Source organism: Cydia splendana, chromosome 16 (genome assembly GCF_910591565.1).
Source record: "Cydia splendana chromosome 16, ilCydSple1.2, whole genome shotgun sequence".
In the NCBI taxonomy this organism is placed as follows: domain Eukaryota; kingdom Metazoa; phylum Arthropoda; class Insecta; order Lepidoptera; family Tortricidae; genus Cydia; species Cydia splendana.
This window is the reverse complement of record NC_085975.1, coordinates 6,336,993-6,362,987: the sequence shown is the minus strand read 5'-3', so window position 1 is coordinate 6,362,987 and position 25,995 is coordinate 6,336,993. Positions and strand designations below refer to the sequence as shown.

Below are 25,995 nucleotides of genomic sequence, written 5' to 3'. Positions count from 1 at the left end.
TTTCTTTATAGTGCGACTCCTTAGCTCGATTTAGTATGGAGGTAGAGTCTGGCTAATAAAAGATGAACCTGCAAAAATGCGGTCCTGGTCTGACCCATCCTAAATCCTGTCCCATCCGGCAGAAAGCACGAAACTTGGCATGCAAACTTCAAACTTCAACATTTATTCAGCAAATAGGCCGCAGGGGCACTATTACACGCCGCTAAAGAAATTTTCACTTCAAAAAGTTTTGATATGTAATGTGAAACCAAGTCGGTTATTTTAATCAGTGCCAGGGGGTGTTAAAACAGTATCAATAAGATATCTTTAATTTGTAATTTTTAGCGAGTTTTAGCGGTGGGCAAAGTAATCCGGTGATTTGGCATCCATACCAACATTGCCCACCACCAAAAACGGATTAGGGTTGTCACTTTCATCTAATTTACCCAACTTCGCATGTAAAATAAGGTTATGTTTGTACACTAAAGTAAGTTTATAAATATATACTGTATTTAATTTGTCTTATTATCCTTTACTTAGATGTTTTATCCCGTTAACTAATGAAAAACACAGCAAAAATCATATTTTTGGCCATTAAACTATTGTAACAGATTTTCTCAAAAGTGACAACCCTAGCCTTTGTAAAATGCTTAGGCGAGCCTTATATGGAAATGAGCAAAAACGGGTAGGCAACATTGCCCAGCAAATTTATTTAAAAGTTTTTACACTTATCGCTAAGTTATTAACAGGGAATGGTAGGATTGCCCAAAACCAGTGATCCTTAGACATCATCATCATACGAGCTGTATTTGAATACCAAATTGACGTGGGCAATGTTGGCGAAAACTCCGGATATCTTTGCCCACCCTCTAAAACGCAAAAAAATGGGTAAAAACACGATAAAAATATTTTTTCTTCAAATAAACTGATGCGTTTGATCACAATGGACGTGCTGAGCAAAAAAAGTAATTAAGATTTGTTTTTTTTTTTGAGAAATTCGTGTTTTTTTTTAAATGCGGGCAAAGTTGGTGATAATGACCGGTACCTACTCTTCGAAGGCCGCAAAAATATATGACATGCTCTTATGGTTCTACAAATAAGATCGTGTCAGATATTTTTGCGGCCTTCGTTGTGTGTTGTGTAACATAAATTGCAGGTGACTGTATATTAGGAATAATTATTTGTGACGTTCCACGGGAAAAGGTACCTTATGAGGGTTTCTAGTTTCGGAGATATGAAATGTTTTGTAAAGAGGTGAAAAAATGCTCAATTTTTTTTTATTGTGTGATCTGAAACCTTAATGCGTAACGTTTGTTAACCTGTTTTTATTTTTGTTATAAGTTAGTTATAAGCCTAGTAATGTCGTCTCAGAGTTTAGTAGAAAAGGTACCTTATGAAAAAAAGATTGAAAATTCCCAAAAAAACTAGTCAATACGGGAAAAGAAGTTTGGTAGAGAACTGTATTAGCATTCTGCAAAACTAATTTGATAACTTCAGTTCTGGTCAAAGGGCCTAGCAAATATTATAACCGTACATCGACCGACATTACAAATCCAAGTAGCCTGCTATTATACCAAAGTTACTCTCGTCAAGTCTTTCTTAACTAGAATAATCTTCATTTGGTTTGGTCGCATGGAGTAAATCAGCCATTGGTTTGCTGAAAAATGCCAATACCCGACGCATTACCTTATGGAATATGTGAGGTCATTGAACCTCAATGCCGCTTATCTTCAATAGCAACCGAAATATATTATTGATAAGAAATAGACGATTTATACCATTACCAAAATATTATTAGTTTATCCTAACTGTTCCATCATCATCATGCCTCATCATGTAACTTAATCACAAGGTACCTTTTCATTACATACAAATTATTGGTCTTTTTTAAGATTATTATGACGAAGAACTAATTAAATTTGGGGCAGTTTAATGTAAATTAATATTTTCTATTCATAAAAGATATACTGTAATATGATTGATATTTTGTAGTGATGTATTATTAGATTTATTTCCATAAGGTACCTTTTCGTAAATGTATGGAGCAAATACTGTTATTGTTATGTAAGTTTAAAGTGGCATAAGGGGTTAAATATAGTATTTAATTGGGGTTTTAGGATTTATTTCATTTGAATGACAGAATTTCTTTCACATGTGCTCAGAAAAATTGATTGTGTGTCCCATTAAAAGTAAAAATATTCAATTTTGTGATTTTAGATGAAAAAGTCAGAAAATACATTTTCACCTCTAAATCGGTATTGTTTTTTGCTTAAACTGTCTGTCAGTGTCGTTTTCTAATAGATAAAATTTAAATCTTGAGAGCTCATTGCAATCAATCGTGAAAATGAAATAAAACTTTATTTTCAAGAGATTGGTTAGTATACACATAAATCAGTCGATATCAAAAGTTTCTATTTGCATTACAGAACAAGTCGCAATATTTTTTTAATCTCAGATATATAAGGTATTATTATTTGTAGTCAACTATGTAACTTACTTCAGGAACATAGTTTTTTAGGCGGCTAAACTTAAAACTTCTCTATCGTAAAGTTGCTCATTTCACAACATAATTTTCAAAAAATCATATCTCTGTAACTACGCAACCTAGAAGGTTGATCTTTTGTGTTATCGATAGCCTATTTATTGTAGATTACTGGGGTATGCATAACTCCATACCCGCCATAAGGTACCTTTGACCGTGGGACGTCACATTTTATTTAGTTTCAACGAAAGTTTCAAGTTTAGTACGAAAATACTTCAGATATACAATATGCACAAAATGTAGACCTAATCGAAATAAAACATTGCTTTTTATAGTAAATTTTTTTTAAAAACATTCGATACATAGGTATACATAACAATAACCAGGCCACAGCGGTATTGGCCTGTAAGCTTTATCTCGGTCTCCAAAGCCGCAAAAACTCGCTAGTACTTCGTGCTGGTCTAGCCGTTATTTTTTCTTGAAGATTTTCAGAGAACAGCACGTACACGCATTATACATATAGACGGAACGAACGGCATAATCATAATCATTTATTCGTCGCAATCCATGGTATTACAGATCTAGGTACAAGACTTTCAGGTATTACTTATACGAATTACATAACGCTTCCTGTTAATAGGCAATATTTTAAGATAAAAGTTCTATAATATATTACAAGATTACAATTGTCATCAAAATTAATTGACGTACAGAAGTCAAATACGTTTTTAAAATGACGCAAAATGAAAATTAATCCCAATCAGTAAAGGATGAGTCTTTAAACTTTTTTCATTTTAAGCGAGTTTTGATTTGAAGGAACATAATACTTAAATTCGACTGTAATCGTATTGTTTTAAGATAGTTTACTGAGGTTTTCAACCATTATGACCCGTATATAACAGCAAATCAAATTTAAAGGAGACGCGAGCTGATATTTATGTACCCTATTTTTTGAAATACAATTTATCTACTGGTATACTTTCTCGTGTGCGTATATGATTTAATGTCAAATCAAGCTGTCATTTTTATTTGAAGAATTATACGTGTGCTCCGGTGCAGCCCCAGCGGGCATCTGACTTAAAGAAGAATTTTGAGTGATGTCGTCAATGTATGGAAATTGTTCGAAGGTTTACATTTGAGATTGAACTTCTGTGTTGTCTTTGTGAGTAAAAATATAAATCTTGAATTGTCTAGCTTTCAAAATCACACAATAATTGAAGTAAATAAATGAAGTACCGATCACATAAAAAGTAAAAAATTAAATTAAGTAAATAAAAACAGGAAGGTATCATAAAATGTTAATTAAGAGAAATTGTAAGAGATGGTATTATGCCAACCAACAACTGCAAAGTTTTTTAACATCGGTTTGTGGCAAATACTGTTTAGTTTATCTTTATTTTAAAACGAAAAATGTCAACTTGCATGTTTTCTCCACTGTACACAGAATAAGTAATGATAATCTATATCTCATATGTTCAGAATATTACTTGAATAAACTTATTATCCTATATAAAATGTGTGTTTTTATATTTCTAAACCCAGTTTCTAAGTAGATTGCACATACATTATAGTCACATTAAAATTCCATTTTGCGAAATAAAGAATTCAACATTTAACTTTGCAAAAGTAGATAATTGTTATTAGAATATTTTCTAAAGGCAATAAAAATAGATTAGGTTAGATTCGAGCTACAATGACATTAGGTTGGGTTCAAGGTAAGGTTGCAGGGCCTCAACAAGGGAAAAAAAGGGGGAGGGACTGTTGGCCTGGCTAAGTGAGCCAGAACTCACCCACTACTCCCTACTACTGCCGTAAGCAGGTAATGAATTCCGAATGTATTAGGTATAGGTTTAATAAATTATAAATATATTTCATTAATAACATAATAATATACAAATATGTAAAAGCATAAAGTAATAAATAAGTCTACAGTAATCACGTATACCGGTCCCACGGATGCGGATGTTGCTTACATAATCTCGTCTGTCAAGGAGTTTCGGCAGGAAAGGCCTTGGCAGACTTATATATTCATGAAATGAGGGTTCATACCTACCGACTGGAATTGGTTTCATGGCGGTATCAGATGGGTTAGTGTACGGTAACCGATGGTCATCTTGCTTATAATCTCGTCTGCCAAGGTGTTTCGGCAGGAAAAACCTTGGCAGACTTATATATTCCTAAAATGGGGGTTCATACCTACCGAATGGAATTGGTTTCATGGTGGTATCAGATGGGTTAGTGTAGGGTAACCGATGGCGACCTTGCTTACATAATCTCGTCTGCCATGGTGTTTCGGCAGGAAAAGCCTTGGCAGACTTATATATTCCTGACATGAGAGTTCATACCTACCGACTGGCATTGGTTTCATGGTGGTATCAGATGGGTTAATTTAGGGGTCCCGATGGTCACCTTTGAGAGCGTCTGCCAAGCACTTCCGGCAAAAAAAATAGTGGCAGACTTCGCTTTTCTGTGTCTACATGTAAATTTCTAACTGCTGCCATAACTACTATCTCGGTATCAGATGGGTTAAATCAGCCCCTTTTTTCGCACCGGAAGTGGCCTTCTTTTTCGTACTTTCGGCAAGTTCCGCCGTGGCAGACTATCGAATTCGGACTTAGCATAACTTTTCTGGGAAACCATTGTGCATTTCATCGTGGTATCAAGTCGGTTAAAAATTTTGCGGCCGGCTCTTCTACTAAATCTAAATATTTCTAAACCTTGTCGTCAACTCAATATACATAAATTAAATTATATCTTTATCTTCTATTTGCCATCTATTATGTGTTTACAATAATTAAATTATACGGCTAATTTAAACGTGCTAAAATCTATAATATCGTAGAAAAAATTAGAATAGTTCACTATAAAAATCCAAGCAACGTACCTACCTGCTCCGTCCCTTGGTAACTATTAGATTCGTGCCCTTGAAATATTTAGAAATGACGAATGAGATCACAAATCGTGCGTCAAAAAGCCCAAACATAATACGCACAGAAATAGCTCAGTAAATGGAAATGACTATTTCATTGCCGATATACCTCGGTACAGAAATGACAAGGTTGGTACTAAAATAGTTCAGTAGTTATGGGAATGACGGAACCTCGCTCGGAACGGTGAATCGGCTGTCCTGTCCACATACCAGACAATTGGTGGCCTCTTAATTACCGACTTAATAGCTTGATGATACGTAAAAAAGGCATTAACACTGTAGCTTCAAACATTTAAAGCTCTTTTCCTTTAGGCGGTAAATGATTACACACAGATAAATTGAGTTTAGCTGTGACGTTGAGATCACTACACCTTATAAAACAAAGTCCTCCGCCGCGTATGTCTGTTTTTGTGTTTGTTTGTATTTTCGCGATAAACTCAAAAACTACTGTACGGATTTTCATGCGGTTTTCACCTATCGATATAGTGATTCTTGAGGATGGTTTAAGTGTATAATTTGTTAACCCGTGCAAAGCCGGGGGCGGGTCGCTAGTTTGCAATAAAATGTATGAACAAACATCATGTACTTTAGCCAAACCGTATAATTCGTCAATATATCGTAATGGGTGTTTAACCATTTGTGTATGTAGGTGTAAATATTGTGCAGGTGACTAATTTGATTTGTAGTCCACTTGGGGACCTTGTCACATCAAACCAACGATTTATTGCTTTCGTTTAGTTATTACATTCTGTGGGTTGTTTTCGATCCTTCAAATTATGCGGATAATTGGACAACATTTTGGGCAGAATTCTAAAAAAAGGCTACCACACATATGCACATCAAACTCGTAGAAAACACATAAACCTGCGAAATATATTATGCGACTATCACTTGCAATTTTTAGTCAAATCATAATTTAAGTACGTTCAGATCGGTCCAAGTACAGGGCATCAGTTTTCTTTATCTAAAACGCAACACAAACAATTTGCAATTAAATAAAGATGAAATTTTTTTGGTGCTGTAATGAGGCCCTTCTAAGTAATTAGATTGATTCAACCTGTATCCAACAAAGTTCGTACTTTATCGTGATGTTAATTTGTTATGGATCACCAAAAAGTTACATAATACTGTTTCTGAATCGATAAGATGATAAGATTTTCCTACGATTTTTGAATACTTTACTTTACTGAATTCAAAATAATTGCACTGCCTACATTATGTATTAAATATAATTTAAACAAGGACGTTTTGCAAGTACATACAGACACAATTTTATTGAAATTAAATAATTGAACTAATAAAAAAAAATATTACATAACTTAAACCTTAATCTTTTCATATTTATTTATTAATAATTGAGTCATTTATCCTACTCTTTCATACATTCCCACTATCTAAACTTTTTAAGAATAACAGCTAGGAACAGATAAAATAATATTGTTGTCATTTTGCTACATAAACGTTAGCATAATAATTATATCTCCTTAACGACACGGCAATTTGTCTATAATAGCATCTCAGAAACTTCTGAATTGACACAGGGAGATAAAACCCGTCCCTTCGCCATTTAGGCCGAACAAACTGTTATGTTAGGGCGTCAAGGTAGGCACATATGTGAACAAGATATCTTGTATCTTTTGTAATATTTATAATATTTTGTAAGTGCCCCAATTTGGGCGGTATCTTAGAGAGGTTGCGACAGAGCGTATCTTTTCTTCTTCACCTCGTCGCGTATTCAAATTAACGTGACGCTGAAAATGTGAACAGTCACAATCGTTATCTCATATCGTCGGGTGACAAGCAAAACTCACTAAGTACTGTCAAAAAATTAAAGTAACAATGCACTTTATTACTCTTGTAACACGGTTTATTGTCCAATAATTTCAATGATGTTAGTTAGTGACTTTTGCTTGTCACCCGACGATATACACCTTATGGACGTATTCCATTGCCATAATAATGTTTCTGACATGAATGTCATTATTGTAAAAGCGCTTATATTCACCGCATTTTTTTTAGTTTAGGAGAATTGATGTGACATTGTAAATTTTCCAAAATATCGAAATTTATACTAGAGTTATTTCGGAAATATCTATGAATGGGCATCGAAATATCCATTTTCAAAAACTTTGAAACTTTCTATTATTTTCTGTTAAATTGTTCCGTAATTCTCGGAAGAATGTTTTCCATGTTTGTGGAAACTTGAAGGCCACTCATCATGAGACCAACCAGGCGGTCTAGCGTGAGTTGAGCGTTTTCCAAGAAAAATGTACATTTCATTCATGTCTTCAAAATATTGACTTCTTGGGCTCATTTTACTCAGAATCATATGTACATTCACGCCTCATACATGAAAAAATGTGTGTTGGAAAGCGCTCAGTTGCGTTCTCGCGCGCGACTCCAAACATCTAGCGCGACTTCAAGTGTGCCAGAGTGTGCAAAATATCGTCAATCAACTTAAAAGTTGTTGATAGTTAACGTACATATAGCATCATAAATCATAATTTAACTGAACAACAACAAAAAAAATGTTGTATACTCCTGCAATAATTTGAGTGTAGGTATGCTGCCAAATGAATGCTGCTGTATCTAAATACGCATTTGACTTGTTGAACGACTCACATTATCAGTGATAATATTATTTACTTACTTAGACATCTTTAATTTTATTTTTAGTTTGTAAAAAATATTTAATCTATTCGTTTTGGTATTTGCAAACAAGCATAAGATAATTATACCTACTGGCCCATTTTATACGCTTATAATATTTCGGTTTGTTTTAGTTCAGTAGGTAACATTAATATAAACGAATGTACCTAGAATATTGTGTTATTCGTTTTTTGTAATTGTTTCTTCACTAGATTAGACTTTAAATCGAGGCAGTTAAAATTCTTTAAAATTGTATACCATCATAAAAACTGGTAACATGTGAGAGGTAAGTATATTACACGAAAATTATTCAAACATTTTCATTTGAACCTCGTTTGCAGATTTTTACAAGCTAGCCCTTTACAACACAACTCGCATGGCCTACATACAATGCATTCCCGGCATAAAAAGTCGTAACTTCAATGTTTTCCTCATTCATATACCTACACTCTTGTTAACGATGTTAGCAGGGCGAGCGATAAGCAATAGGAGATAAGCGATAAGAACCTTACCTACGGTGACATTGGGCCCCAACCGACCTTGGGCGACATTTTTTCTAAATCTTACTACGTTTTTAATTTATGACGTTTACGCTTTTGTTAAGGCACTACCAAACAGATTAATGCCGGGAAGATAGTGATGGGGAATGTGAATTTGATTCATGTGCCTATGTATAGGTAGACTATAGTGATGGGTTTTCCTAACTACGAAAACGAAAACGTGGCTGGAAAACGAATGCTACAGATCGAAAGTCGGAAAAAAGGGAAGTAAAAATCTAAGTTAAATTGGGTCATTAAGGTATCCTAAATTGTATTTTTTTTACTCTGCGATGTGCAAATACTAATTAGTTTATAGGGTTCTGTAGCGAAAATGGCAAAAATGGGAACCTTCAAAAGTTTCGTCATGTCCGTCTGTCTGTCCGTCTGTCTATCCCTATGGACCATGAGGTATAATTATAACTCATGGTATAATTAATGGTGGTATGGTTAAGGTTAACTAGAAGAAATCCCTTAAAGGGATAAGTTCGCCTTTGTACTGCCTATCCTGTGCCATAAATTTGTGTTTTGTACAATAAAGAGTTTATACATACATACATTTTATAAGGAACGTAAAGTAACGAGTTTACTAAATCATTTGTTTTTAATTATTTTAATTAAATCACTCTTCTAGTTAAATTTAATATTTCTACGAATGAAAAGCAATGACACCTTTAAACCATATAGTTAACGGAAGAATTACGAATGAATGTATATTAAGATCTGTCGGCATTTTTCCATTAAACCAGTTGTGCGAAATCTCGCTACGGCGCGTATGCCAGTCTATTTTTGTATAGGCTCGACGGCATTTCTCTCGGTAGTGAAATTGACGATTGACGCAACGCCGCTCCAGTGTGTGGGATAGGGGAAGACGAGGGAAACTTGCACCTGATTTTAAAACTTAAAATCCTATTGCTAAATAGAAAGGAGATAAAAAATCTATGATTAAAGAACTTTGCAATTTGTAGTGTTAGATAGAACAAGAAAAAATAAAGTCCTTAAACTTTTATTTTTCATTGAAACATAAATAAATTTTCTCTACAAGCCACTCTTTTTTTAAATAGTTAGTCGTATTTCAGGGTTTGTATCGTAAATGCAGATTCCTGGGCCTAAAAACAGCTAAGCCCTAATTTGGTTAAGGTACTCAATTTATTTTACAATCGAGGCATAAATTTATTTTTCTATCTACATAGTAGATAGGTAGATGTATAATTTATTAACAACAAGATTGACATTTATAATTAAAATCGCATACAATATTTGCAAACCAATAAAATAGTTTTCTAGATTTCGTTAAATATGTTAATATGTCGGACTTTTAAAAGTATTTTGCCACGAGCCATAAAAACCCATAACCGTAAAATATTGCCTATTATCTGCTTATATCGCATATCTTTTTCATCTCAAAACATCATTTATATTCAATATTATACGCTGTGGGCATTTAAGTAGCTTAATAAACTCTTTGTGAACATGTTTTTCCCAATAAGTATTAATAGTTTTATCAAAAAAAATTGTCATGACGTTTTAGAATTATTTATAGTGTGAATTAACATTTTCCGGTAACACACTTTTGCTTTAAGTTTCTGATGAAAATGTTGCCTACATTATTATCACTTTCTTTATTCATAGTTACAAAGTTTTTTTGTGAAGTAATATTCAAACACACAACACACTACGATTGTATTTTTCAGAATAAATCTTTCTTTTTGGTATATTTGCAGGTGTGTTTTTAATGAGGTTACGCAACATGAATTAGGTAAATTTATGAATCAAATTAATTTAATTTTCATTTAATTATTCACATAATTTCACAAAAAAAATCTGAATAGCAAAATACCTAGGCTTCATTGTAAGCACTGTAAGAAATTAAACAAGAATAACAAAATAAAGTCCTTTGCCAAATATCGCGCCCCTGGCTATACGCGCACTAAATTAAGATGATAAAAATTGAAAATTTATGGCAAGAAGACGAGAGCATGTGACAGAAGCAATTATAAAGTTTTACAATGTTCTAATAACGTATTATTTATGTAGTTATGATATTCTCCTCTAGAGGATATGTTGTTGAAACTTGAGACTAGATTCGACAATATTTAATGACCTCGTGATATGGTGTTTTTTTTTTGCTAAAAGGACGTGAATTGTATAATTTTACTATGAATTACTAAGCCGAAATTTAGCAGGTAAAAACAGTAGGTAAATAGTAAATTTTTAGTTTTATGATTATGACACTAAATCATCAATTATCCTGAAGAGTTTGCTAATATAATAAAATTTGAAGAATTTGGTCTGACAGTGATAAAGACGGTTTGGTAAACGAAACATTCATTTTGATGTCGTCAAAATATTCATCTGTAACATATTCATTAAAAGATAGATTGAATTAAAAATAAGATTTACATTTCAACTGAAATTAGTTGATTGTAAGATTCTACTTATTAGTCTCCAATCAATATACATACTTAATATTTAGTTGAAAATAGATCTATTGTAATATTGTTGTCATAATGTATTTATAGAAGTAATTATTCACGCTGAAGGGCAGAGACGGGATGCTGAAGCCAAACGAGAAAATTAAATTTAACCTATTGGTACATACGACTACCTATTGTATTACGTACATTTGTACGTACGTGCTACACTTCTTATATAGATTTGATCTTACATTTACTTATGTTTACAAATAGCAAAAAAAAATGAAAAGATAAAACGCCACTATAAATTCAATTCCACGTGGTTTCTCAAACTTGTTATAAGACCTGAATTAATTTGGATCACAAAAGATAAATATCCACATGAAAATCTCACGTTCTATAATAAATTAGCAAATATTTCATAATACATTCGTATAATATTTACACTCATTTAGAAACAGTGACAGAGTGAATTAGTTAAAGAACTTTAGTCAAAACATAAAGGTATATCTTATAATATTTTGTCAGGTTAGTTTGACAAGAGGCTAATCGTTTGAGATATTTAAATATAAATTTGAAGAGTTTATGTGTAACAAATGTTACATCCAGTAAAAAAATAATTGTTTGATAGTAAAAAATTCTTCCAATGTTTTGAATTTCACTATTTCTGTACACCTAAGTTTGTCACAAAAGATAGAAAGAACTTTCGAGCTGTTAATAGCTCAAAGACTTCTAAGTATTTTAACTTTAATCATTTTTAACCTTTTTATACACCACCAAAAATAAAATAAAGCAAAAAAAAACTTTTCTGCTTACTCAATAAACCAAAAATATATCATTCAGATAACAACAAAACACATTGCAACCTTTTTAAAATCTTTTGCACTTCACGAATCAAAACTTTTCAAAAAAAGAACGATCGTTGACAGTTCGTCATTTTCGCGCCAATTTTCCCGACTCCGCGTACGCTCGCGCGGCCGCACTCTCGCCTCTATACTGTGCCGCGAGCCACCTTACTATACGATAGGCCGCTTTTTATCTGCAAAACGTAGTAACTCACTTAATTTTCCAAGTCAGATACAGCTTTCTTCGAAAACGGGGTGAGCGTGACGCAAAATTGTACGCATCTGGTATCACATGGACCATAATGGACATTCCACTGATATGTTTTATGGTGCCTTCAGCGTTTGGACGAGTGGTATAGGAAATCTATGGGTTTCAAGGATTTCGGTGAGATTTGTGAATATTTACACTTTGATCGAGAAATCATACCACTCAATTCGGATTATTTTAGTAGAATTCATCTGTTGAATTTACCATAGAGCAGTATGTGTCGGCTTCCTTCTTCTTCTTTTGAATCCTATTTTATTTCGTTGATGAAGTAATTGTCTACATACACAACAAAAACAACAATTGTCTATAAACAATAACAAAATGAAATAGAAGAATGAAAAATAGTTCAAGATTATGTACAATGTTACCATATTAAATAAATATGTGAGGTTAATAGATACAAATCGACCTAATCGCAAATTAAATAAGCTAGCCAGCTATTTGCATATTTAGACAGAAGAACTTCTATAACTAATAAAATATACCTGTCTAAAGTAACGAAATATAACACGTATGAATTCGTACCCTATCACAATATACTGTAGAAAAATTATTTCTTTGAATAATAATATTGACATGATTTATTTGAGTAATATTTTAGCTTTTTAGCAAAATGACCACCAGTTGTTTATACCTTCACTTGTGTTGTTCTGTATTATTATTTATATTGAGGTCTGCAATCTGCAATAAAAAGTATTGTGTATGTAAATATCTCTAAGCAAGGCATTCTGTCCTTCCTTTAGTAGGTATTGTCAATACCGAACAAGTAACTGCAAATTAATACTAGAGGAATCTGACAATAGAATCTAACTACAAAGAGATTATTATACGAATTAGTCATAGCATTGTAAACTTTTTGATATGTGTCTCCCTAAAGTGCCTCAATATAAAATTAGGTAAATAATAGGCACATCCGTCTCAAGCAAACTTATACGTTCCTATCGACGCAAGACATGACAATTGTGTAGCTTAACTTCAAACTCGGGTAAATCCATTTGACCCTCTCAGCAAATATCTACCCTATTACCGCTTCTTAATACCAAAATCGCATAATCTGACAGATGGATTTACCCGAGTTTGAAGTTAAGCGACTCAATAATACTGGGTCAAGCAGATCTTGTCAGTAGAAAAAGGCGGCAAATTTGAAAAATGTAGGCGCGATAGGATATCGTCCCATAGAAAATTTGAATTTCGCGCCTTTTTCTACTGACAAGATTTGCTTGACCATCTATAAGTAATAAGTTAACTTCAAGTGTTCCATAAGCAATACGAAAATTAGGAATACAAGTAAACTTTTAAATTACGCTTATATACGTCGTTACGGATTATTTTCGTTACGGATCTCGAAGTCACAGACACATTGCTTGGATGCCTCCAAGTGCGTGCTCTTCAAGCGATTGGAACGACACTCGGAAGGCACGCGTAACCGGGTAAGTGTTCGATATCGTGTGACGGACAGGTATAATTAGCGGCCGATAGCCGATAGCAGCTATCGTAGGACCGGCTAACAACTCTGCCCTTGTCGATTAGGGCCGGACTAACATGCACTCAGGAATCCTACATGTAGCCTAACGGAGCACGTCGAAGGCCGAAGATCATCTAAAGGTGAGAAAAAATATCAGTAAGCTGAACCAGGTCTAGCAGAGACTGCGGATGCAAAACTAATAACTAACTAATTTAAAATGAGAATGTTTCTATTAAACAAAATTAAGATAAAGTTACCAGCATAAGCAATAAGATGTATTAACAATATATTAAGTTAACAATTAATTAGGCAATTAGCTAAGTCTACCCATCTATGTTTTAAGGGAGTTCCCTCTGCCAACAAACTGCCCTGCAGTTTTTTTTTAATGAAAGTGGAAGATAAAGAATGAAAGCGTTACTGCAACAGATCAGAGAAGAAAGATCAACTAAATTTATAATTTTATATACAGTCTTCCTCCTCCTCCTCATTCTCCTTTCCTCCTTTTGACCCCATTTCGCCGTTTTCCACAGATTTTCGAGTGATGGAATCGAGAATTTAAATTAAAAAATCAGCTCCCTGTAGTATTTGGACACAGCAAGACATCTACAGAACTTGATGGACGGTGTCGATGAAAGCACAAGTCCTGCGCTGCGTTTTTGTCATATTATTTAAATACGTATTGCTACGCATAATATACTTAGTGCACTTGCTCGATGTCTGCATCATGCTACCCCAGCGAAAACGTCCAAGCTAAGTGGGCTTGCGAAACACTTGATTCAGTTTGACCGATCCTAATGCACACAAATCACACAATTGATATTGATACGACTGTTATTACCAATTACCAAGGACCCGTCTCAAGGGAACCAGTATAAATGCGGTCACAGATTACAAACAGACATTACATATCTCGAGGCCAGGGTATACTAGCTAATTGTTGATATAAATGTTGTTTGAACTAAGTGACAACCGGCAGCTTCAGATCTGAACACTACTTAGGACGATCTGATGTAAACATGATTGACTTGTTTAGATTCAGGCGGTTGGTTGAAACGCGTGGAAAATGTAGCGTTGAGTGGATGGAGACATTTTGACAGTTTGGGAAGCGTTGTTTTGCATCGGCAGGTTGGATGGTAGGTGGGAGGCATTCAATATGTTATAATTATAAATGTAAAGGTGGAACTGATTATACACGTGCAGTCATAATTGTAAAATCATGTAAAAACTGGATTTAATGGAGATAAGTAAGTTTCAATGAGATACTGTAAACTTTTCGGTAAATATATATTTCATTGCACAGGTACTCGTACCCTTGAAGCTGGTTTTGAAAAGGCAACTTAATTCAGTTTTTTTTTTAAAGAAACGGCAAGGTTTTCGTAAAATATTCAAACTTTACAGCTGTTGCATCGTTTAAGATAACATGGAGATGTTAATCATATTTTTATTAAAAACATATTAATATAAACCCAATAGTCGATCAAATAAACTAAATATTCATGGCTATTGCTACCTTATACTGGCATGCAATATTTCACATTGGAATGCCAATAAACGACCAATCTATAACACAAAAATTACGTCACCATGCCTATATTATTGTTTTAAAATCACATCACTTCACCGCTAGTAGGTAGGTACCAAGGTCATTCATTTTGTTCACGACATTATCCAATTTTACAAATACCTACCTACGAGTACAACTACAAATGTACAAGTTGCGGAAAACAATCAGGTTCAGGAAAATTTTATAAATAATTAATCAAACCTTAATTTTTGTAATGGAAAATTTCGATCCCTGTACAAAAATATGAGGTTTCTGAAAATTTTCATTGTGGGAATTTCGCATTTTTGGAAACTTGGACGGCAAATCAGTACCTTCAACGTCGGAAAATAGTGCAGCTATTAAATAGTGGCTTTCAATACGGCTTATAATAGGTTAGGCAAAATTATTTTTTGAAAGTACGATGCCGACTAACATCAATAATCCGATCGATTATTTTCATGCAAAAAGGATTATTAACTCTGTTCTTCCGATAAGTCAAGTTTTATTCATACAATGTATGTTGTAGTTTTGATCAAATTGTGTTACTTATTACAGGTATGGAATTTGCGAATATATTAGCAACACGTTATGCAATGTTGAGTTATCTGATAAGACAAGTGATAACTCTGTTTGGTGAGTGCGTTCCGCGACGATATGCGTCACGCGTGTATGCATTTGGTGCAAATGAAACTGAAAACAGGGTTTATACAATATTTGCTTTATATTAATTGAAACTATGTCATATTATTTGATAATTTGAGCAAAGAAGAACAATTTTCGCCATTTTTGTACGTAAGTAATAAAATATACAAAAAAATCTAAGGAATTATTTCACGGGTCGAAATATTGCATCGTCCCTATAATGTGCCTAAACAAAACAGGTAGCATATACCCTATAGTACAGCTACAGACAGGTAACAGGTAAAATACTAGCAGGGGCCCGTTTCTCAAATGCTTGTAACATTGTAATACAAGTGGAAGTCCCTTTCTAAAAAAGCTGTCAAAAAATAAAATCCTTGTACCTACTACAAGTTACAAGCTTTTGAGAAACGGGCCCCAGGTAGATATTTACTACCTTACCTTATAGGTAGGTAGGTAATATAGTTCTTAGAACTACAAAAATCTGTATATCGCATTTGTTTGAGAATATTCTGCCTACACGGAATCTCAATTATTATGTCATATAAAAATTCCTGCCTATGTAAATATTTTCCCCATTGAATCACTATTTTTTCTCTGCTATCTCAGATTTTTCGTACAAAAAGTGACATAAAAAATAATTGATCACCGGATACTGAAGATAAAACGCTCAAATTTCATGTCAACATGTTTTTGCGCCTAGAAAAGACTGTCAACCACCCAAAGATATAAAACGCAAAGAAAAATCCTTATTATAGTTATCATTATTACAAAAAAAAAACAAATTTCTAAATTTGAGATCAATGAAAATGTTATTACGTTATGTGACAAGATTGTACAGTCGAGTGCATAAATATGTAGGTATACATTTCTTCACTTTAACTTAACCCATTGCAATAAGGTGAAAAAAAAGCGGCCAAGTGCGAGTCGGACTCGCCCATTAAGGGTTTCGTAGCAGCAAGTAACATAATAAAATTGCGGTTTACGATTTATGACGTATTAAAAAAAATCTACTTACTAGATCTCGTTTAAACCAATTTTCGGTGGAAGTTTGCATGGTAATGTACATCATATATTTTTTTTAGTTTTATCATTCTCTTATTTTAGAAGTTACAGGGGGGAGAACACATTTTACCACTTTGGAAGTGTCTCTCGCGCAAACCATTCAGTTTAGAAAAAAACTGATATTAAAAACCTCAATATCATTTTTGAAGACCTATCAGGTATCTATATACCCCACACGTATAGGTTTGATGAAAAAGAAATTTTTGAGTTTCAGTTCTAAGTATGGGCAACCCCCAAAATTTATTGTTTTTTTTTTCTATTTTTGTTTGAAAACTTTAATGCGGTTCACAGAATACATTAACTTACCAAGTTTCAACAGTATAGTTCTTATAGTTTCGGAAAAAAGTGGCTGTGACATACGAACGGACAGACAGACATGACGAATCCATAAGGGTTCCGTTATTTGCCAATTGGCTACGGAACCCTAAAAAAGTATACATATTTAAGCACTCGACTGTACTATATTGTAAAACGTACTATTATCTATTTACCAGTTATACATATGTAATTACTTATGTTTTATGGTTAAGCACAATATGATGTATTACACAAACATGATTAAATTATTAAATATGTCTGATAAAGTTGACCAACAAACCGATAAAATAAACATGAATATTTGAGTGTCTTTTCAAAAGGGCTTACTTTTGTATGGTGTTAATAGAGAAATAAGCCCTTTTGAAAAAATACTCCTCATTTGTTCAAACATACCAAATAAATAAATAAATAAATCATTTGCTCTGCTATGTTTATTTAGTCTGCCAACAAATCGCCAGCCATCTTAGTCCACTCTAATCATAAGAACCATAGCGTATCCCATATCGAGGTGTGATGTCTTCACTTCGTACCCACGTAATACTCGCTTATTGTTACCGTACACGTGGACAGAGCGTAGATTTCACGTAAATGGCCGCGGTTCCCATAAATCATTTCGCTGTCAACGTGATTCTAACGTTTTCATACGCTGCTGTTGTAGAGCTGCTGGATGTGATAGCGTAAGATGTGGATTTACAGACAGCGATAAATTAAATATAAAATTCTGGCACCATTACTGAAATCCGTTTCCCAACTTTAAAATTGGTGTGAACAGAAACATTGTATTTACTTAAATACCACATAAAAAGGAAAACGTTTGTTAGTCATGTTAAAATTATACGCGGTTCGTCATGAAAAAATCTCCATCACACAGAATAAGACAGTTATTTTATTTTTAGGATAAAGTTAGGAAATCGATTTCTTAATACAGAAACATATATAAAAACAGATTTATAAAATAAACCACTGTATGCAACAGATCAAATATAAGGTTCCATAAGAGTAATCAGATTAAGTAATTAAATATAGGTACCATTGTATGCAACAGATTAAATATAAGGTTCCGCAAATGTACCTAATTCTAAGTCGAAGAAGCTACGAGAGTAGCTACGTGTGTTCTTCACCCGCCCGAGAATTGTGAAAACCTACTTGAATAATATTTTTTTTCTATGACAGTAAAATAACTTATTTCAATAAAAAAAGACGTTGACAGCACACAGACGTTGAAACGTGATCCTATAATAACTAAAAAAACAGTTGCCAAAACTCGTGCCACTTCCAGTCACCTATTTGAGTTGGTATCGGCCCTATACGGCAGCGCAATGAACCCAGACCTTGGTCGAAAATAGCCTAACGAATTTATCCAAATTTACACGTGACGAACGAAATTTGTTTAGAGCTTATCGCGCTCGCTGCGCGTGAGCACAATGCCTCGTTTTTCTCCAGGTGCCTTAGGAAAATCTTTCCACATTCTTTCTGGTGGAATGTCGATGAACGGAAATCAGCTGTTTGCGATGGTGAAATGTTTTTATGTTATAATTAGTGGGGAAAACAGGTGGGCAATATCAAGAACTTAGGTAGTAACAGGATTTGTAAAAGTCGAAGTAAATTAAAACAGTTTTTGCTTGAAAATATTAATGAAGAGATTCAAAAGCGGGTCTAATACCAACTAATCTAACGAATCTAATAAGCGAAAGCGGGTCTAATAACGAATTGCCCATTCTCGAATCATGATGAGTAGACTACTTAATCTTTTTATATTTTATAGGCAAATTAAAATTAATTAATTTATTGTTTTAGAAATAATTTAAGAACGTATTTAATGGGTGTTGCTCATCAGAAGATGAGTCAGTATTAGGCTGTGGTTTCTGAACGTTCCCTATTTCATATTCCGCAATTAAATTTAGTAGTGAAACTATAAACATTTGATTTATTTATTACAATTTTGTTTCTTGGAAACAATTTAATCGGAAATAAAGTAGTTCGATGATTTGCCAATTATGTTATGACTAATTAAAGCAGATCTCACTACTTTTCAGTCTGAATAAATGTTTCAGAACTTAAATGTCTACTTATTATGTACAGTCGCCATTAAATATATCGGAGCGTCCGAGGTGCTCAAAAATATCTGAACACGCACTCTAACGCCTCAACAATAGAGGCGTGTTCAGATATTTGTGAGCGCCTTAGTCGTCCCGATATATCTGATGGCGACTGTACACTACAAAAACCGGGCAAGTGCGAGTCGGACTCGCGCACGAAGGGTTCCGTACCATAATGCAAAAAACGGCAAAAAAAAAACGGTCACCCATCCAAGTACTGACCCCGCCCGACGTTGCTTAACTTCGGTCAAAAATCACGTTTGTTGTATGGGAGCCCCACTTAAATCTTTATTTTATTCTGTTATTAGTATTTGTTGTTATAGCGGCAACAGAAATACATCATCTGTGAAAATTTCAACTGTCTAGCTATCACGGTTCATGAGATACAGCCTGGTGACAGACGGACGGATGGACGGACGGACGGACAGCGGAGTCTTAGTAATAGGGTCCCGTTTTACCCTTTGGGTACGGAACCCTAAAAATCATTAGGTACCTAATTATGCGTTTTTATTTATATATATGTCGGAGCCTGACACCAGAAAGACGTATTGCAGCGTTATAGTTCATTATTTTAGACGCCTGTATAAAATCGATTAGCAATGTTGAGCTACGTATTATTTGGTTGTAACAAAATAAATAAAGTTGTGTATAGAGTAACGCCGTCTATTGGAGCATTGTTGAAATAAAGTTGCGTAGAGAGTAACGCCATCTATTGGCGTGTTGTTGAACTAAGATGACAGGTAGAAGGCTTTGGAACGTCGAGAGGTTTCTCTCGAGTGAGCGTAGGCACGAGTTGGCGTTTTTGTCGGTATGTTGGTAGACTGGTCGAGCAGGTTTGCCAACTTGACTGAGGCGGGAGCGGAGAGGCTCCGCCGCTGGTAGTTCTTCTTGATCGGACCGCGCTAGAGATCGGACGTACTCGTTAGCCAACCTCGTGCCTAACTCGCTACGTTCCTGAAGGTTTATACCTGAAGGATTATTCTGATAGCTTATAGAATCCCGCGTTCTTTAACCATTTAGCTAAGTGTTTTATTTCAAGTGTTATTTTGATTTCTTATGTTTCATTAGAAGCTTACTTTTGTGAAATAAAGAAATGATGTGTTATGTGTTGTTTTAACTTGTTTTGAAAAGATTTGTCCCTCTGAGTTTGTTGCCGGTCCCATATAGGGCTAAATCTTCTCAGGTCAGATATGTAGGGTTGAAGCCGGCCTAGTTTGACTTGAATAAAGATTTAAACGGTTTCTTTTTACTTTCATATCGCTCCCTTGAGTTAAAAATAGCAATTAGTTCTTTTAAACATTTAGTACTGAAGTCTAGTAGGCACTAGTATGGTTAACGAGTCCTAATGTTTATTTCATGCACTGGTAGCAATGGTAGCATACTGGTTTAGCTGTGAAGTAATACATTATCGTACTACCCCCACGCGCCCACCGCCTTTGAGACCCTCGGTATTCGACATATAGAAGACTTTACAGACTACAAATGTAAACTTTAACTGCTCACTGGCGACATCTTCACCGTGTTTGTTGGCAATATCACAAATTATAATTAATCATCCAGAATAGGGCCAAAGCCATACGCACAAGCTCTGCAAAGAAATCAACAGATCTATGACTAACACCGATTACGTCAAAAATAATAATAGACACCATTTATCCTAGCTTCAAATAATTTATTGAAGTAATTATGTGATTAGCATCCAACAGGAATGTTAAGTAACCCCGCATGCTGGCGTTAGTGATGTGAAAATCGTAATTTACCTGGTTTTGAGATACTGAATATTTTTACTTCTGTAAGTATTATTTTTTTGCACAAAAGGAGATTGAAATAATAAATTAGTATAGCGAACGAACACCAAAAGTCTTTTAAAATAGGTCAGTACTTACTTAATAATTTGTTAATAATGTTCAGTTAGTTTTAATAAAGTTTTGCTGCGTAAACTGAAACATTGATACGGGTCATTTCTACAGTTTTAAAACCTTTAGTTAAGTTTCAGTTAAACTCCGCTTATTTTCGAAATAATTGGATTTTCTTATTAAATTACATCTTTATCAAACATTTCTGGTGTCAGTTCAGCTGGTAGCAATACTGGATCTCTAACACCCACATTCAAGAGGAATACCCGTGACTCAATGATACCAGTGATACGATACACCCACGTCTAGTGTCAAAAGATGTAATAACCGCGATTCACCGGTCATATTAGCCGATTTAATGGTACTACAACAACAACGAAGAAGTATGCTTTAGTAAATGACTCTAGTAATATTTTATTAAGTGTACATCAACGAAGAAATAGTATAGCTGCCAGGGGTTCCCAAACTGTGTGCCGCGGCGCCCTGGAGCGCCAATGGCATAGGTCGTAGAGAGGGGCGCCGTGAGGTAATCCTCCTCACCATGTTTCCTATCTGATTCGAATAGGCTAGCTAGGTTAGAGCCCCGTCGCCGAAATTTTAAACTTACAAATGCACCACGGTGTAAAAAAATTGGGAACCCCATAACTTTTATACCGACGCTGTACAAGAAGGATGTAAATAGGTACGAGTCACGTCTCTCAAGTGGTATGATTCAGCGATCACCTCGTCTTATTTTATTCAGATGGTAACGGTATGATATAATTTTTATAGCAAGTTTTAATTTTTCTGCTATAGTAGTGGCGCCTGAAGTTACAGTGCCACAAGCAAGCAAGATAAGCAAGGTAGAGAAGCATGAAAGACATCATAGCAATAGGTAAATATTTATTTATTTCACAAGCGTCTTGTCACACGATATATGAATTCAGTCGCCAATTGGTATTCCGATTAGTATAAAAATGGAACTCTAGGTAATACCCGCGACTCCGTATTATAGGTACGAGTCACCTCCCTTAAGTGGTATGATTCACGGATCCTCTCGACCGAATTTATTCGGTATATAACAACACTGGTATCAAAACTGGATTTTAGATCCAACGTGTAATGTTTTGTAGTACCCCCCTCACCTTTTCCAGCCCCTCAACATATAGTATCAAGTGGAACTCTAATACCCTCGTCTCCGTACTAGGTACGAGTCACCTCCCTCAAGTGGTATGATTCACGGATCATCTCGGCCGATTTTACTCGGTCAATGCGCTAACACTTGGCGCCGCTGTTGCTACTAGTGAGAACCTTACGTCAGAACTTCAGGGAGTAAACTGATCTTCAGGCACACTTATTTCTTTTTTTTTATATTAATTTTAGTGTAGCACACCTTACGAAACATAAGCAATATGGATGTGCGGAAAATTCTCAGGAAAAACTATTGCTAACTTCGAAATCTTCTTACTCGTATATATTTTTAGGGTTCCGTAGTCAAATGGCAAAAAACGGAACCCTTATGGATTCGTCATGTCTGTGTCTGTCTGTCCGTCCGTATGTCACAGCCACTTTTTTCCGAAACTATAAGAACTATACTGTTGAAACTTGGTAAGTAGATGTATTCGACCTTTGACGACCGGTCTGGCCTAGTGGGTAGTGACCCTGCCTATAAAGCCGATGGTCCCGGGTTCGAATCCTGGTAAGGGCATTTATTTGTATGATGATACAGATATTTGTTCCTGAGTCATGGTTGTTTTCTATGTATTTAAGTATTTATATATTATATACATCGTTGTCTGAGTACCCACAACACAAGCTTTCTTGAGTTTACCGTGGGGCTTAGTCAATTTGCGTAAAAATGTCCTATAATATTTAATATTTATTCTGTGAACCGCATTAAGATTTTCACACAAAAAAAGAAAAAAAAAACAATACATTTTAGGGGTTTCCCATACTTAGAACTGAAACTCAAAATTTTTTTTCATCAAACCCATACGTGTGGGTTTGGGGTATCTATGGATAAGTCTTCAAAAATGATATTGAGGTTTCTAATATATATATATTTTAAAGAGAATAGTTTGCGCGAGAGATACTTCCAAAGTGGTATAATGTGTGCCCCCCCCCCCCCCCCCTGTAACTTCTAAACTAAGAGAATGATAAAACAAAAAAAAATATATGATGTACATTACCATACAAAATTCCACCGAAAATTGGTTTGATCGAGATCTAGTAAGTAGTTCTTTTTTAATACGTCATAAATCGTAAACCGCAATTTTATTATGTTACTTGCTGCTACGGAACCCTTCATGGGCGAGTCCGACTCGCACTTGGCCGCTTTTTTAAGTTCTGGACGATAATGTTTATTATTACTTTTAATAAAGTTAGTAATACCTGATCATGCTTATATTAGGTACATGTAACAGGATTCAAATATAACAGGAATGTAGTTATTTTCAAAGTAAATAAGTCACAGTTGAGTACATTAAACAATTATTACGTGATGTTTTTAAATTAAAATATGCTGGCTAATTAAAAAATTGTGGTCCTAAGAGGAATTTTTATTATTTTGTTTACTAGGAAAAGAATTATGAAACGAACGAAACGAATGTTAAAAACTATAGCTAAGTAGGCAAAATTCTATAGTTTGAAATGTGCAATGTGTTTACTTTAAGATGAGTCTTTATTTATTTTTAGACATACATTTTAAGTTTTAAAGGTTTTATATTGGTTAAATGTATGAGATATTACGAAATATAACAAACTTCATAATAATGGGAAAAGTAAATAATTTTATTAATTTTATTCAGAATTTCAAACTAATTCAATTGTAAGCTAAATAATGATCAAATAAAGAAAGAAATTCAAAGAAAGAAGAAGAGAAGATGATGATAATAAGTACAAAGTAAAACCACCATAAAATGAAGGCCTAAGTTCCTAAGTGTCGAAAGACAGTAGCACAGTTTTATGCCACAGTAAACGCCGAGAGCGGAATAAAACCACAGTGTAAACCAAAGCAAAGTGGTATTTATGAAGAGCCTCGGGCGAAATGTCCGATGCTTGCAGTGTTTATGATTAGTTGCGAAAAGTGGTATTGGAGGAAATAAGCAGAGGACTAAAAACAAATACGATTTTCTCTAATAAATAAAAAGAAATAAAATGTGGTAGGTACCTACGTCTAGGGCCAATAGAACTGTTACTATTAGGTAGGCTTTACAAAGTTTTTGTTCCGATATGCAGGTAGTTATATCATCGATCTGACTGACTAAAATTTAAATTGTCTGGCGCTTTTATGACAGAAATTGATCTTGGTTTGAATCACGAAAAATAACTCCTGCCTGCAGCCAGAAGGGAACATGAGCATAGACAATTAGACATATCTTTATTTTTTTCCCGCAAAACTTGTAGAAAAAACAAACGAATAGCTTAAGAAAACTAAGGTTCAAATATAGAATTTGAGATAAACGAATTGATCCTGAGTACCCCTATTAACGCCGAAAGCAATTTGTCAAATTTAAATAGGTTAATGTTATATTCCGCAAGCACAACCTGCAGACGCTAATTATTACCAACTAAGGATATTCCCTGAGGCGGACTTACGCCAGAGTCGTGATAACGTCTCTCACATTTCCATTGGCTCTGACACTTTCTGGCATATTATGTGGTAATAATATACAACTACTGAGATTGCTGCAGTATAAGTCGTTTGTTGACGAATAATATTTTATAATAATATGTTTTGCGTGATCAACGATATTTGTAAAAACTTATAGTACTCGTAAAGTAAGGGAGTACCTATATACCTACGTCTTGCAGTTATTTTATTCAGTTTTAAATTAAATAATTTTCAGATACCTAATGTCCTTTTTCCCGTGTTGAAATTAGAATAAATAGAGAAACAGTAACTGCTCTGGATTATATTTTCCGTTTCTGGAGGCACTTTTTCAAAATTAAGGACTAGGTACGTCGTCGAGAGCGGTCTCTGGCTCTCTGCAGTTGAAATGTTTGTAGTACAGTCACCACACGGGATTGTTAAGCCATTTGGGGTTCTAGCTAAATTGTAAATTCTATAGCGTAAGTATTGAACAACCCCCTCCGGCCGTTTTGGCAACTAAGTTTCGCAACCAGTTGTTGAAAAATAAGAAATAATCTTGTTACGCAACTAGTTGCCCAAAAAGAAATTATATTCCTGATCCACAACTACCGTATATGACAGTGGAGTTTCGCAACCAGTTGACGAAAAGGAAATAGTTGTCTTTGTTTACAACTGGTTACCGACTGGTTAAATTGCAAAATTGATATTGTCCTACGTTTAGCTGACCTTAGCTTAAAGAGTCTAACGTACGAAATTTTATTTTCATAAAATATTCCCTTTACAACTTAACTAGACGGAGCCCCGCTTCGCGGGGCTCCTATTTCTAGCCGGTTTGCCCTTCGGGCATCTGAAGCTACCTAACGAACCTACCTACCTACCTAGGCTTTTTCCCCCAAAGTGTACTATTTTCACGAACGTCACACTAAACTAAATCAATAGGTAGGTTAGGTTCGTTAGGTAGCTCAGATGCCCGAAGGGCAAACCGCCCAGAAATAGGAGCCCCGCGTAGCGGGGCTCCGTCAACTCTGGGTAAGTAGGAAATGTTCTCGGAAATATTAATTTAATATATTTAATATAATATATATTTTTAAATACAAACTAGTCACATTTTCTCTAACTGTCTGAGCTCTATTCTTCGTTGGCAACTGGATGTCAAACAGGAATAGATATTCTTTTTGGGCAACTAGTTGCCTAACACGATGATATATTCTTTTTTGACAACTGGTTACGAAACTTGGTTGCCAAAACGGCCGGAGGGCAACAACCAATTAAGCTAGGACCCTAAATGGCGCAACAATCGCGGAGCGCGATGGTACCTAGATATAGCTAAAAAG

The 25,995-nt window shown here is 34.6% G+C and overlaps 1 protein-coding gene and 1 long non-coding RNA gene across 4 annotated transcripts in view; both read right to left on the bottom strand.

Annotated features, from left to right (window-relative positions):
- The window catches only part of LOC134798144 (thrombospondin type-1 domain-containing protein 4-like), a 179,119-nt gene that overhangs the window by 43,350 nt on the left and 109,774 nt on the right, over positions 1–25,995 (bottom strand). The window lies entirely within an intron of this gene.
- Positions 16,741–17,243, bottom strand: LOC134798163 (uncharacterized). Its single transcript, XR_010145160.1, has 2 exons — positions 17,049–17,243; positions 16,741–16,968 (listed from the first exon to the last, which is right to left on the bottom strand). It is a non-coding gene; the product is annotated as an uncharacterized LOC134798163 (long non-coding RNA).